The sequence below is a fragment of the Pelophylax lessonae genome, assembly GCF_965119305.1.
Source record: "Pelophylax lessonae genome assembly, chromosome: 6".
NCBI lineage: Eukaryota > Metazoa > Chordata > Amphibia > Anura > Ranidae > Pelophylax > Pelophylax lessonae.
Genome location: NC_138773.1, coordinates 308,215,814 through 308,230,976, shown reverse-complemented (window position 1 = coordinate 308,230,976; position 15,163 = coordinate 308,215,814). Strand labels below are relative to the sequence as shown.

Here is a 15,163-nt window from a genome sequence, read left to right as displayed (position 1 = left end):
CCCGCCACAGTAAAACACTCCGTCGGTTGCTAGGATGCGAGCGTGCGCCACCGGCGGCGCAATCCCGCCCCCACTCATCAGTGGGGACTCTGATGTACGGGGCAGGCGGCTCCGATTGCTGCCGGCCACCCACGATCATTCCCCACTGAGAGAGAAGAACGGTCAGCTGTTGTAAACACAGCTGACCGTTCTTCTCTCTGGAATGATCACAGAGGACCTGTGATCCTTCTATGTAGGATCACAGGTCTCTATGGTCTTATCACAAGCCCCGCCCCCATACAGTTAGAAACGCACCACTAGGTACACATTTAACCCCTTGATCACTTACTGTGTTAACCCCTTCCCTACCAATGTCATTATTATTGTAAAAGTAAATTTTTTTAGCACTGATTATTGTAGTAATGTCACTGGTCCCCCCAAAAGTGTAAAAAATGTCAGTTAGGGGTCCGATCTGTCTGCCGCAATGTCGCAGTCCCGCTAAAAATCGCAAATCGCCACCATTACTAGTAAAAATAAATAAATAAATAAAAATGACATAAATATTTCCCCTAGTTTGTAGACGTGATAACTTTTGCGCAAACCAATCAAAATACGCTTATTAGGACTTTTTTTTACTAAAAAATATGTAGCAAAATACAAATTGGCCTGAAAGGATGAAAAAATTTGATTTTTTTATTTATTTATTTATTTATTTATGTTTTGGGAATGTTATATAGCAGAAAGTGAAAAATATATATATTTTTTTTTTTTCAGAATTGTCGCTCTTTTTTTGTTTACAGCGCAATAAAGAAAAATCGCACAGGTGATCAAATACCAGTAAAAGAAAGCTCTATTTGTGGGGAAAAAAGGACATCAATTTTATTAGGGTACATTGTTGCAGGACCGCGCAATTGTCTGTTAAATTAACGCAGTGCCAAATCGCAAATAATGGCCTTGTCATTAAGGGGGTAAAACCTTCCGGTCCTGTAGTGATTAAAATCAGTGTTTTGAATTTGCCGCTCTCTTCACTCAAGCCTCGCAGATAACAATCAGATGCACAGCCCCAAAATAGTTCCCACCTATTTTCACTACATGGTGCAGGTAAAAACCTCCGCCCGCCCGTCCAGTAGATCGTCTTCCTGAGGAAGACACGAAAAAATGATGATGTAAAATCCTGTCTTGAATCGGAAATGAGTTGTGCCGTGTCAAACTGGCAGCCCTCCAGCTATTGCAGAACTACAAGTCCCATGAGGCATTGCAAGTCTGACAGTTACAAGCATGACTCCCACAGGCAGAGGCATGATGGGGCTTGTAGTTCTGTAACAGCTGGAGGGCCGCCAGTTTGACACCCCTGCGGGACTATACTATGTTTATGTACGACAGTATGATATGTTACACATGGTTCTTTGTATTTTTCAAACCACTAATAAACTTACCTTTAAAATAAAAAATCACAGCGGGAGAGCGCCCCTGGCAGTGGGGCATCTGCGCCCCCTACCTGGAATTGTTGGAAGTGTATATTGGGGATCGACCGATTATCGGCTAAGCTGATTATCGGAGGGCCGATATTCACTTTTTTACCGATATTTCGGTATCGGCCCCGGAGCTGGCCGATATTACCGATATTAGTGTATGTAATATTAGTGTATGTAATATTGTATGTATGAAATCTAATAGTGTGAAATACCTTCATTACATCACCGTTCTTCCCTTCCGTGACCCCCAGTTGTCAGTGGGGGAGGAGAGAAGGACCGCAGAGCGAGCCCGGAGCAGAGATGTAATGAAGGTATTTCACACTATTCTATTACAAAAACACACACTGGACATTATATAAAACACTTATAAAGTGGATTCTAGGATTTTAATGACACTAAACTAGGTTCACATGGGATTCCTGGCAGGCAGAGAGGGAAGGGAAGACCGCACAATCCAGCTAAAAGACCTACCCCCCAGAGGCGTAACTAGAACCTTCAGGGCCCCGGTGCAAGAAACCATGAAGGGCCCCCCTGGACCCCTGGCCGGGGCCCTTCCCTTCAAGCCTGGGGCTCTTCCCACTGATCCTGGGGCCCTTCCCTTCAAGCCAGGGGCTCTTCCCACTCATCCTTAGACCCTTTACTCTCATTGCGGGGCCCTTAAACAAGTTCTGCAGTGGGCCCCCTTCCTGCCAACTTGGGGCCTCCCCATGGTGGTGGAATGCCAAGGCCCGGTTGCAAGTGTGACCTTTGTGATCCTGGAAGTTCACCCACTGGTGTCAATAGCTTTTATTTTTTGGTATTTTAGTTGTATTATTTTTTTTTATCATTTTATGTTATTTTTTTACAATGTCACTGACTATGACTCTGTCCATTCAGAAAAGGGGAGGAGCTGGTAAATTACATATTTACCGACCCCTTCCTGGTTCTCTATTGTGACACATCCCCTGCAGCAGCCGGCAGGAGAAGGAAGGGAGCACAGTGGGGGGGGGGGGGGACCAGGGAAGCACACAGGGGCTCAGAGACAGCAGAACACAAGTGAGAGTAGTGGGGGTTTCAGCATACAGAGGAACCAATCTCCTCCATTTTACTCCTGCAGCTACAGGAGGAAAAAGGAGGACAGTGATTTCTCTACATGCTGCCCCCGCCTATCCAGGTGTACAGGGGAGCCGCGCAGGCCTCCTGGAGCATAGGGCCCGGTTGCAATTGCAACCCCTGCAACCCCTGTAGTTACGCCCATGCTACCCCCCATGTTCAGGACCAGATTTGTGTCAAAAATTGTCTTTATTTTTCAAAACTTCAAATGTACAAAATATCGGCCCATATCGGTCAATACCGATACTAAGGGGGAGATTTACTAAAACTGGTGCACACAGAATCTGGTGCATAGTAACCAATCAGCTTCAAACTTCAGCTTGTTCAACTAAGGCTGGCCATACACTATACAATTTTCAATTCAATTTCCTTTAGATTTACCTTAAACTATGTAGTGCAAGGGCCTGTCTGACTGCATACAAAGTGAAAGTGTTTAGGTTTGACCCTATATTACATGGTTTTGGTAAATCTAAAGGAAAGTTGAACAAGAAAATTGTATAGTGTATGGCCAGCCTAAGCTTTGACAATAAAACCTGGAAGCTGATTGGTTGCTATGAGCAGCTGCACCAGATTCCATGTGCACCAGCTTTAGTAAATCACCCCCTTAGTGACTAAAATATTGGTATTGGCCCTGAAAAAAACCATATCGGTCGATCCCTAGTGTATATATGTGTCATCCAGCGCAGAGGTGCCGCCCTGTAGCAGTAAAACTGCTATAGGGTGGACCTTAAGTGGTTAAGTGACAGCTCTGAGTCTGATTTAGCTGCTGATATCACATTCAGGATAGCGGCGCCCGGCAGCAGTATCCAGGCTTCTGGATGGCTACACAAGGGAGGCTTTTACAGGTAAATAACATACATAAAATACGTAAAAAGGCACGCAAAATCTAATACGAGGATTATCGTTGACATGATTGGTCTAGCAACAGGGTCACTTTAAATTTCTTGAGCAGATAAAAAGATGGTCAGTTTTCTGTAATGAGATAAATTAGGTAATGTGATTCAGCAAATCAACTGCTGGATCCCATAAAATGAATGGAATTCTAAACCCAGCGGACGTTTATGCAATTCTATAAAAAAAATCTACAAGTATTAAAAAAAAAAAAAAAAAAAAGGTTATATGACTCTTTTCTGCCAAAAACGGCACAAAAACCTTTTACAAGAACAAATACCGTCCCCAATTCATGGAATATTACCACATTGTGGAACTGGAAGTCATCCCAATGTGCTTTGATCGGTGAGTGCTTGTGTAGCTGGTCCCTTAGCAAAGCGCCAGTTATAAATATAGAAATGGATTATGAGATTAACCATTTCACTGTGAATTACACCTCAACACATGTGTGCTGCAGCACAGTTCAGTGCGGTACAACACACAATGTCCTGTCCTTTGCACTACAGAAAAAATGCTGCTCACTGCATGTTTGAGTGTGTTGTTGTGTGTTCCAGCCCATTCATTCTGTATGGTCTGTTTGATGCAGGGCAAGGCAATGTGTTTTGGTGCTTACTCAACCCAGCAAAGGAAAAATATTCTTCAAACTTCCTTCTAGTAGTCAAATGGTTACATTTTTTTTACACTTTGTTTTTATTTTTTAATACTGTGTGGTTTATTTTTTTTAATATGGTGTGCTTTGATTTTTTTTTTTTTTAATATCGTGTGCTTTGATATTTTTTGTAATACTGTGTAGTTTCCTTTCTTTTTTTTTTTTTTAATACAGTGTGCTTTGATTTTATTTTTAATGCTGTGTGCTTTATTTTTTGTAATACTGCGTGGTTTGATTTTCTTTAAAACTATTTTAATCTTTTTTTGTGCTGTCAATGCCTTTACTCTTTTATTTTTTCCTCTGGTCTTTTATTTTGCTAAAGGAAATATTAAAAGTTGCACAAGAAGTACTTAATGGGACTGATGAGAGCACAGATTGGGGTGCATTGATTTGTAAAGGGGCTGTAATACAGTGGCGGCTGGTGCGTTGGGGGGGCAGGGGCGCCGCCCCCCCCCCCCCATCCAATGCGTCCGGCCCCCTAATCTACATTCGGGGCGCCGGACACATGGAGTTCAATGGGTTTTTTTTTTTTTCTGAATCACCTGATTAGAGCCAGAGGCTCTAATAGGCTTCAGAAAAGGGTGGACCCGGGCCACAGAGCACTGCGCCCTAGCCCACCCATTTGTGTGACAATAGCAAATGAAAATTCGCTATTGTCACACGGATCTCCCTCCTGGCCAATCAGGAAGCAGGTCCAAGACCCGCTTCCTGATTGGCCGAAAGGCGAACCCATGCCATTGGCCAAGGTGGAGGCGGGAGGACTCAAGGAGATGCGGGGGACTGAGGAGAAGCCGCCACTGCAGGAAAGCGCACTGGTCACTCTGCCTTGAAGGGGGCACGCTGGTCTCTCTGCATTGAAGGGGGCACGGCACACTGGTCACTCTGCATTGAAGGGGGCACGCTGGTCACTCTGCATTGAAGGGGGCACGCTGGTCTCTCTGCATTGAAGGGGGCACGGCACACTGGTCACTGTGCATTGAAGGGGGCACGCTGGTCACTCTGCCTTGAAGGGGGCACGCTGGTCTCTCTGCATTGAAGGGGGCACGGCACACTGGTCACTCTGCATTGAAGGGGGCCCGCTGGTCACTCTGCATTGAAGGGGGCACGCTAGTCACTCTGCAATGAAGGGGGTACGCTGGTCACTCTGCATTGAATGGGGCAGGCTGGTCTCTCTGCATTGAAGGGGGCATGCTGGTCTCTCCGCATTGAAGGGGGCACACTGGTCACTCTGCATTGATGGGGGCACACTATACCTTGATTACTGAAGGCCCCTTTCACACTTTTGTGAAGTCACGCAATTTTATACCGCGTTTTTTGCCGCAAGCCAATGCCTATTACATTTTTCTGTTTTTCTGTTAACAGTCTCATGCGATGTGCCTCCTTTTTATGACCATCTCCTGAAACATGTACTCAGTCCCCAAAAACTCCTATAGCATATCTGCAGTCTTGGTCCATTTCTTGCATCTTGTCTGTCGTCTCTGACCATCTTTTGCAGCATGCCTACGGTCTCTGACCCTCTCTTTTAGCCTGTCTGCAGTCTCTGACCATCTCCTATATCATGTCCTTAGTCCCTGACCTCATCTCCTGTAGACTGTCTACAGTTTCTGACCCTTTCCTGTATCATGCCCTTAGTTTCTGACTATCTCTTGTAGCCTGTCTACACTCTCTAACCATCTCTTGTAGCCTGTCTACACTCTCAGACCATCTATTGTATCATGCCCATAGCTTCTTACAATCTCGTGTTGCATGTCTGCAGTCTATGGCCATCTCCTGTATTATGTCCCTAGTGTCTGACCATCTTCTGTGGCATGTTTACACTCTCTGACCATATTTTGTATGATGTCTGCAGTCTCTGACCATCTCCTGTTGCATGTCTGCAGTATCTGACCATTTCCTTTATTATGCCCATAGTATTTGAGCATCTCTGTATCATGTCTGTAATATATGACCATCTCTTGCAACATTTCTGAAATATTTGACCATCGCCTTTATCATGTCTGTAATCTATGACCATCTCCTGTTGCATGTCTGCAGTCTCTGACCATCACCTGTATCATGTCTGCAGTTTCTGATCATCTACCATAGCATGTTTACAGTCTCTGACCCATCGCTTGTAACCTGTCTGCTGTCTCTGACCATTTCCTGTATCATGCCCTTAGTCTCTGACCATCTACTGTATCATGTTTACATTCTCTAACCATGTCTTATACACTATATTTCCAAAGGTATTTGAACGCCTGCCTTTACACGACTGCCTGCCTGATGTTGAAGAGAAACCAGGCCTTCGCTCCAACATCAGTGCCCGACCTCACAAATGCACTTCTGGAAGAATGGTCAAACATTCCCATAGACACTCCTAAACCTTCTGGACAGCCTTCCCAGACGAGTTGAAGCTGTTATAGCTGCAAAGGGTGGGCCAACTCAATATTGAACCCTACGGACTAAGATTGGGATGCCATTACCGTTCATGTGCGTGTAAAGGCAAGCGTCCCAATACTTTTGGTAATATAGTGTATCATGCCTGTGTAGCGGTCAGAGGAGTAGGGGACCGCAATGCAGAATTCAAGTACGGTACAGCAGACAGAGAGGCTGAAGCAGATACCGGCTTTATTAACCAACAGAGTATAATAGCCGGAGAATGATGTTAACAGTAAAAACAGATTACATAGGTTTACAGCAAAGTTAACTGCAACGTGATACTTAAAATGGCGCTCCCGCCAACGCACACACAGAGATACAGGCTACTCTGTTATATGATCCTATCTGATTCCCGCTAACCGGGACACGTTGCTGCAACGCTCTGTCTACAGAAACCTGCTCTATGCCCTACCACAGGTTAGCACCGGTACAACTCACAGTTCTGTAGGTACAGCTGCTTTATCTCAGTCTCTGTGATGGTGGATGCAGTCAGGTCTCTGGATCTGTCCCTTGCTGTCTGTAGCTGCAGTCTCTTATGCACTGGTCTGGGTTTCTTTGCAAGTAGTTTATCTTGTTCTGTCACTTGGAGGTCACTGCAGTCTGGCCCCTTGCTCTGTAATTTGCTTGAGGTGCTCTGGGATGTTCTCTCTTCTCCTTCTCTGGTTCTCAGCTACTGTCCGTTGTATCACAGTTCAGTTCTGTCTCCTCTGGCAAGATCCTGTTGTTCTGTCCCAGGATTATACAGTCTATATCCCTCTCAAGGCCACAGCATGCAGTACCTTTCCTCAGCTCAGCACAGCCATAGAGACCCGAACACCACACACTTCCTGGAACTTCCTGCTTCCTCCCTTCACCTAAAGCAACAACAGTGACCTCTTGTGGCTGGAAGATGCTTGACAGTCTGTGGGAATTTCTCAATAGAACTACAGTGTAATGGAGTTAGTCATTCAAGGGGCTGACCCCCTACACAGCCACACAAGCAGAGATGGCCAGGGATTATGGGAATGATACAAGAGATGGTCAGAGACTTCAGACATACTACAGGGGATGGTTACAGACTGCAGACATGCTATTGAAAATCAACAGTGTCTACGAACATAATACAGTACAGTAGATGGTCAGAGACTGTGGACATGCTATGGTAGATGGTCATAGACCAGTGATGGCGAAACTTTTTGAGTGCCCAAACTTTATCATAAAACCAACTTATTGCCAACACTGCAATTAAACTGCAGACACCCAGCCACCCAGATGATGATCGCACACTCCAAGAGGGATTGTAGTCAATTCACCACTCACCCGGCTCCGGCTTCCAGTGTCGGTGTGCCTGGCAGCAGCTTCTCCTTTTGTTGGTGCCTTTGATCACCCTCATCACTCGTGATGGTTTTCTCTCAGCACCGTCCTCTTGCTCCTCTCTGGCTGGATCAACTCCAGGGGTTGTTGTGGCTAGGGCTCTCTCTCCCTTCTGAACCACCTCAGCCTCCTCTCACTCTTGTCTCAGCACTCCTCTCACCCTTGCTCTCCATTGTCTCTCAGCCCTTTTTTTCCCCAGGCACCAGGCTGTCCGTCCTCTTATTTCTTCAGGACATGCTGGGGCTGTAGTTTTTCTTTAATTGATTAAAATGGAGCCATAATCTTCCGGGACTACATGTCCCATGGTGTACTTGTCCTGGCTCCTCATTGGTCCCTGGCTTCAGCCAGTGGGGAGGCAGGAGGAATCAGCGTGGACAGCGATCCCTGCAAGCAACAGTCTGTCCCTGTCCCGTGGTGCTTAACAGAAGAAGTGGGGCGAGCGGGGGAAATACATGGGGGAGCGTGGGACAGCCCACGCTCGCTTCTCCCCTTGTCACATTGCTGGCAGTGACGGCGGCTCTCGTGTGCCGACACAGAGGGCTCTGCGTGCCGGCTGTGGCACGCGTGCCATAGGTTCGCCATCACTGTCATAGACTATGGGCATGATGCAGGAGATGGACAGAGACTTCTGGCATACTACAGAGGATGGTCAAAGACCGCAGACATGCTATTGAAGATTAACAGTGTCTTCGAACATAATACAGGAGATGGTCAGAGACTGTTGACATGCTATGGTAGATGGTCATAGGCTATGGGCATGATGCAGGAGATGGTCAGGGACTTCAGACATACTACAGGGGATGGTTACAGACCGCAAACATGCTATTAAAGATCAACAGTGCCTACGGATATAATACAGGAGATGGTCAGAGACTGTGGACATGCTTTGGTAGATGGCCATAGACTATGGGCATGATGCAGGAGATGATCAGAGACTTCAGACATATTGCAGGGGATGGTCACAGACTGCAGACATGCTATTGAAGATCAACAGTGTCTACAGACATAATACAGGAGATGGTCAGAGACTATGGACATGCTATGGCAGATGGTCATAGACTATGGGCATGAGGCAGGAGATGGTCAGAGACTTTAGACATACTACAGGGGATAGTCACAGACTGCAGACATGCTATTGAAGATCAACAGTGCCTACGGACATAATACAGGAGATGGTCAGAGACTGTGGACATGCTTTGGTAGATGGCCATAGACTATGGGCATGATGCAGGAGATGGTCAGAGACTTCAGACATACTATAGGGGATGGTCACAGACTGCAGACATGCTATTGAAGATCAACAGTGCCTGCGAACATAATACAGGAGATGGTCAGAGACTGTGGACATGCTTTGGTAGATGGTCATAGACTATGGGCATGATGCTGGGGATGGTCAGAGACTTCAGACATACTGCAGGGGATGGTCACAGACTGCAGACATGCTATTGAAGATCAACAGTGTCTACGGACACAATACAGGAGATGGTCAGAGACTGTGGACATGCTATGGTAGATGGTCATAGACTATGGGTTTGATGCAGGAGATGGTCAAAGACTTCAGACATACTACAGGGGATGGTCAAAGACTGCAGACATGCTATTGAAGATCAACAGTGTCTACGAACATAATACAGGAGATGGTCAGAGACTGTGGACATGCTATGGTAGATGGTCATAGACTATGGTCATGATACAAGAGATGATCAGAGATTGCAGAAAGGCTACAAGAGTTGGTAATAGACTTTAGATGTGATACAGAGATGATCAGAAGCTACAGGTGTAGCGGTCAGAGGAGTAGGGGACCGCAATGCAGAATTCAAGTACGGTACAGCAGACAGAGAGGCTGAAGCAGATACCGGCTTTATTAACCAACAGAGTATAATAGCCGGAGAATGATGTTAACAGTAAAAACAGATTACATAGGTTTACAGCAAAGTTAACTGCAACGTGATACTTAAAATGGCGCTCCCGCCAACGCACACACAGAGATACAGGCTACTCTGTTATATGATCCTATCTGATTCCCGCTAACCGGGACACGTTGCTGCAACGCTCTGTCTACAGAAACCTGCTCTATGCCCTACCACAGGTTAGCACCGGTACAACTCACAGTTCTGTAGGTACAGCTGCTTTATCTCAGTCTCTGTGATGGTGGATGCAGTCAGGTCTCTGGATCTGTCCCTTGCTGTCTGTAGCTGCATTCTCTTATGCACTGGTCTGGGTTTCTTTGCAAGTAGTTTATCTTGTTCTGTCACTTGGAGGTCACTGCAGTCTGGCCCCTTGCTCTGTAATTTGCTTGAGGTGCTCTGGGATGTTCTCTCTTCTCCTTCTCTGGTTCTCAGCTACTGTCCGTTGTATCACAGTTCAGTTCTGTCTCCTCTGGCAAGATCCTGTTGTTCTGTCCCAGGATTATACAGTCTATATCCCTCTCAAGGCCACAGCATGCAGTACCTTTCCTCAGCTCAGCACAGCCATAGAGACCCGAACACCACACACTTCCTGGAACTTCCTGCTTCCTCCCTTCACCTAAAGCAACAACAGTGACCTCTTGTGGCTGGAAGATGCTTGACAGTCTGTGGGAATTTCTCAATAGAACTACAGTGTAATGGAGTTAGTCATTCAAGGGGCTGACCCCCTACATGCCTCCCCACTCAACGATGGTCGTCCTCGGCCATCCTATATAGTCCATGGGGAAGAAAGTGATTATTACAATCTCTAACAGCAGCACAACATTGTCCACAACACATACAGGTGGACCAAACGAACTGATCAGCATTGTACCTGTTTGGTGGAACCCCTGCAGTAGACCTATTGGATCTCCGGAGGTCTTGACTATCTGTGAGGGACTGACTTTCCTCATTGGGAGCTGCCAACCTGGGTTCCTCCTCATTGCGAGCCGGTGGTGGTTCTGTAGCATAAGCTTCATCCCCTGTGGCCTGGGGACCTTCCGTAGTGTCAGGAACAATCCACCAGTCTTCATCATTGTTTCATTGGAGATAATGAGTTCTGAGGATGGGACAGAAAGTGTTGTCTCTTCAGCAGGTTTGGGATCTTCAGACCGACATGGCCGTAACATATTCCTATGTAGGATCCTTGAGGCAAACTCCTCATTTTCCACCCGTACTTCGTAGACCGGGCCATTGGGGTACACTCTCCTGATCACTTTGTAAGGTTGTACCTCCCAACGCTCACTCAACTTGCCTTTGGGACGTTTCTCCCGCACCAATACCCGGTCTCCAGGTTGCAGCGGAACCTCCTGGAGGGGAGGACGGTCAGTATGAGTTCTCTCTTGCAAACGCTGGCCTGCTAACCGGCGGATGGTCTGGAGCCGCTGACGGTGTTCTTTCACCCATGAGGTGGTCGATCGTTCTATTAAGTCCTGTGGTTGTTCTAAATTCAGTTCAACAATTTCCCGGCCAGCTCTGCCGAACAATAGCATGTACGGAGTATACCCGGTTGTGTTGTGAACCCGATTATTGTAAGCCCAGACTAATTCATGGAGGTAGTCTGGCCAGTGCATCCTTTTGTCTTCCTCTAATGTCCTCAACATCTGAAGCAGGGTCCGGTTGAAGCGCTCACAGGCCCCATTCCCTTGGGGATGATATGGAGTTGTCCTGGATTTTTCAATGCCATACAGTCGATGTAGCTCCTCCATCACTTTCCCTTGAAAGCACGCTCCTTGATCTGAATGGATCCGCTTCGGACACCCGTAGACTCGGATGAAATCTTGACAGATGGCCCGAGCTGCAGACTCAGCCGTCTGGTCTCGAGTTGGGGTGACCACTGCAAATTTAGAGAAGTGGTCAATCATGACCAGGCAGTATTGTGGACCTCTGGCGGATTGTCCCACGAGAAGATAATCTATCATCAATACTTCCAGCGGTTCTTTGGTCTGTATGGGCTGCATGGGTGCCCTCTGTTCGGTGCTTTTGGTGAGTTCACACATTCGACACTGCCGGCAGACTTCCTCAACCGTGGCCTCCAGTCGTGGACAATATACATAGCGTTGCAGCCACTGGAAGGTTTTAACTGGCCCGAAGTGAGCTCCAAATTCATGAGCCTCCTTGGCTACTTCTCGTGCCATGCTTCTGGGTATTACTACCTGCCACCTTGCCTCTATATCAGCAGGCTGCTGCCATTTGCGGTACAAAACAGCTCCATGAATTTCCAGTCTATCCCATTGGTGTAGAATGGACTTCATCTCGGCATCAAGCTCAGTCCTTTCATCTCTGTCAGGTTTTCTTTGCTGGGACACCCAACCTTTCATCTGCCGCAGTCCGACATCTTCATCCTGTATTCGGCCCCATTCTTCATTGGTTCTTCCTAATGCCTTGGGTAGCACTCGGGCCTCCCCACTTGTCTGTGCTGCAACTGCTGGAGGTGTGAACCTGCGGAAGTCTGGAGTTTCATCCTCTTCTTTTTGTTCATCCAGATCCCCTACTGGAGTCTCAAAAGTAACCCTCGACAGACCATCGGCATTAGTGTTCTCTGTAGCAGAGCGGTAGCGGATCGAGAAGTCATACTTGGCAAGGCGAGCTGCCCAACGCTGCTCCAGGGCTCCCAGCTTGGCAGTATCCAGATGGGCCAGGGGGTTGTTATCGGTCTGTACAAAGATCTTAGCCCCTGTCAGGTAGCCCGCAAATTTTTCTGTCATGGCCCACACCAGGGCAAGGAGCTCCAGCCGGAAGGAACTATAGTTATGAGGGTTTCGCTCTGTATCCCGCAACGACCGACTGGCATAAGCGATAACTCTTTCACGTCCTTCTTGTACCTGTGACAGTACCGCCCCAAGTCCATAGAGGCTGCCATCAGTCGATAAGAGGAATGGTTTGTCAAAGTCAGCATAAGCCAAGATGGGGGCCGATGTCAGGGTTTCTTTCAGGGCCTGGAATGCCTCTTCCTGCTTCTGTCCCCAGGGGACACTTTGACCCTTGGGCCTCCCAGCTGTTCCTCTCTGCAGCTCATTCAGAGGGCCCGCTATCTTTGCGTAGTCTTTGATGAATCGCCGGTAATATCCGGTCAGACCGAGGAAAGCCTTCAACTCCCGCAGTGTTCTGGGCGCTGGCCATTGTTGTATCGCAGCCATTTTGTCTTGAGATGGCAGCACCCCATCTTGGGACACCGTATGGCCTAGGTACTCTATCTTCCTCTTGAAGAGATGACACTTCTTTGGCTTTATCTTCAGGCCATGGGATCGCAACCGCTTGAGTACCTGTCCTAGTCGGTCTAGGTGTTCTTGAAAAGTAGCGGAGTATACAATGATATCATCCAAGTATATCAAGGTTGCTTCAAAATTCAGGTCTCCCAGACACTTCTCCATCAGCCGCTGGAAGGTGCTCGGGGCATTGGATAGCCCGAATGGCATTCTGTTAAATTCGAATAGTCCCATGGGGAGTATGAATGCAGTCTTGGCCCGGTCCTTCTCGGCCACCGGTACTTGCCAGTACCCGCTTGCTAGATCCAGGGTGGAGAAGTATTTAGCCCGCCCTAGGGCTGTTAGGGACTCCTCGATGCGTGGCAGAGGGTATGAGTCTCGTGTGGTGCATGCATTCAACCGCCGATAATCCACACAAAATCGAATAGTGCCGTCCTTCTTCTTGACAAGCACCACTGGGGCTGCCCAAGGACTTTGACTACCTCGTACCACTCCTGAATCTATCATCTGTTTCAACAATGTCTTCACTTCCTGGTACAACTTGGGCGGGATCTGTCGATATCTCTCCCGGATTGGGGCAGCGTCCCCGGTCGGTATCTCATGTGTGATAGCATCTGTGCAGCCAAAGTCATCGGCATGGCGGGCAAACGCAGCCTGATTCTCCCACAGCATGGCTTCAACCGCCCGCAAACGGTCTGGACCGAGATTCTTCACATCTATCTCCATTTGGTCCACAATGGTTCTCCCATTCCATTCTGGGGTCGGAGCCTCTTCGGGTCTGGCAGTAACTGCCAGTGTCCATGCAGCATTGCCTGTTGGAGCTAGAGTCACTTCTTCCCGACTTAGCACTTCTCCCCGATGTAAGTACACACGGGCCAGTTCTACTCCAGGTGCCAAAGCGACTTCCAGATGTCCCACATTCACAGCTCTTATGGGTACTCGTCCATTCTGGACCACTGCCAGTGTCCGGGCCACTAGGGCATCCTGACCTAGTTCTCCTAGACCCCCTGGTTCGATGATCACCTCCATACCTTCAAGGTTGCGGAAGGTTCCCACAGGCAGTGTCAGTATAGTCTCCCGACCAGGAGGAAGACTGAGGGTCGCCTTTCCCGGCACTCGGATAGTTCCCACGGACTGGTGTACTGGGACACTCTTCTGTGTCCCACAGAACCGGATCAACCGTTGGAAAGCTTTTTGCGTGGGTTTGTGTGGGGTGGCTTGCTTCCAATAGCCAGGTCCCCGTTTAGTGAACATGATCTGATCCAATTCTCGTAGAATATTCATGCCCATTATCACCGGTACATCCTCCTTGAACGTCTCGGGGACCAGCAGAATGCCTTTTCTTCCCACTTCCTGTCCACACAGCCGTACGTTCATCCACACGACTCCCGTGACCGGAATTTGCTGATGGTTCGCAGCTGTAACTCGGACCAATGTCTCTCGTTCTGGCTTAGCCAGTGCTTGGAAGTAACGATTGAAGTATGACTCAGGCATGGTCGTCACCTGTGATCCGGTATCTACTAAGCAGTTGACTGGAATTCCTTCAAATTCAGCTTGTATGACGGGGCACCCTGCGACCAGGTGTTCAGAGCTGTGCTGGGTGTCTTGACTCTCCACCTTCCCCGCAGTACGCCCCACTACTGCGGGGGCCGGTAGTTTAACGCCGGCTCTGAGCGTCTAGATAGATCACTCTGACACTCTCTGGCAAAGTGTCCTCCTTCTCCACACCGCCAGCACTGTGTCCCTGGACGATAGTCTCTCCGCCTGCGCGCGGGAGGCGCCCTGGCTGGCCTTGTTGGAAGATATTGAGGAACTTGGTGTGACGGTGAACTCGGGTAAGGATGCTGTGGTGTAGGAACCAGTGGGGCAATCTGATAGGGCGGTTGTTGGGCCGGATAGGCAGCCCCAGGGGAATAGCTTGACTCCATTCGCCTTTCCATTTGTGTCAATTTTTCGTGCATAGCACTCAGGGAGCTTTGCAGGTCTTGTACCACTTTAACTAGGACCTCTTCCTTCCCCACAACCCCAAAGGGTGTGGCGGTCTGGGTCCGTATCACTCCGGAGGCATAACTTTCTTCTTTACTGCGTGCCACAGCCTCCGCCAATATTTGCCGAAAGTTCAGAGTAGGGTCCACCCTGACTCGCTCCCGC

The 15,163-nt window shown here is 48.1% G+C and overlaps 1 long non-coding RNA gene across 1 annotated transcript in view; it reads left to right on the top strand.

The window, feature by feature from the left end:
- The first annotated feature begins 335 nt into the window (after positions 1-335).
- Positions 336-15,163, top strand: part of LOC309559048 — a 58,307-nt gene continuing 43,479 nt past the window's right edge. Inside the window, exon 1 of the long non-coding RNA XR_014225442.1 lies at positions 336-506. This is a non-coding gene — a long non-coding RNA (uncharacterized lncRNA). The remainder of the gene's footprint in view (positions 507-15,163) is intronic.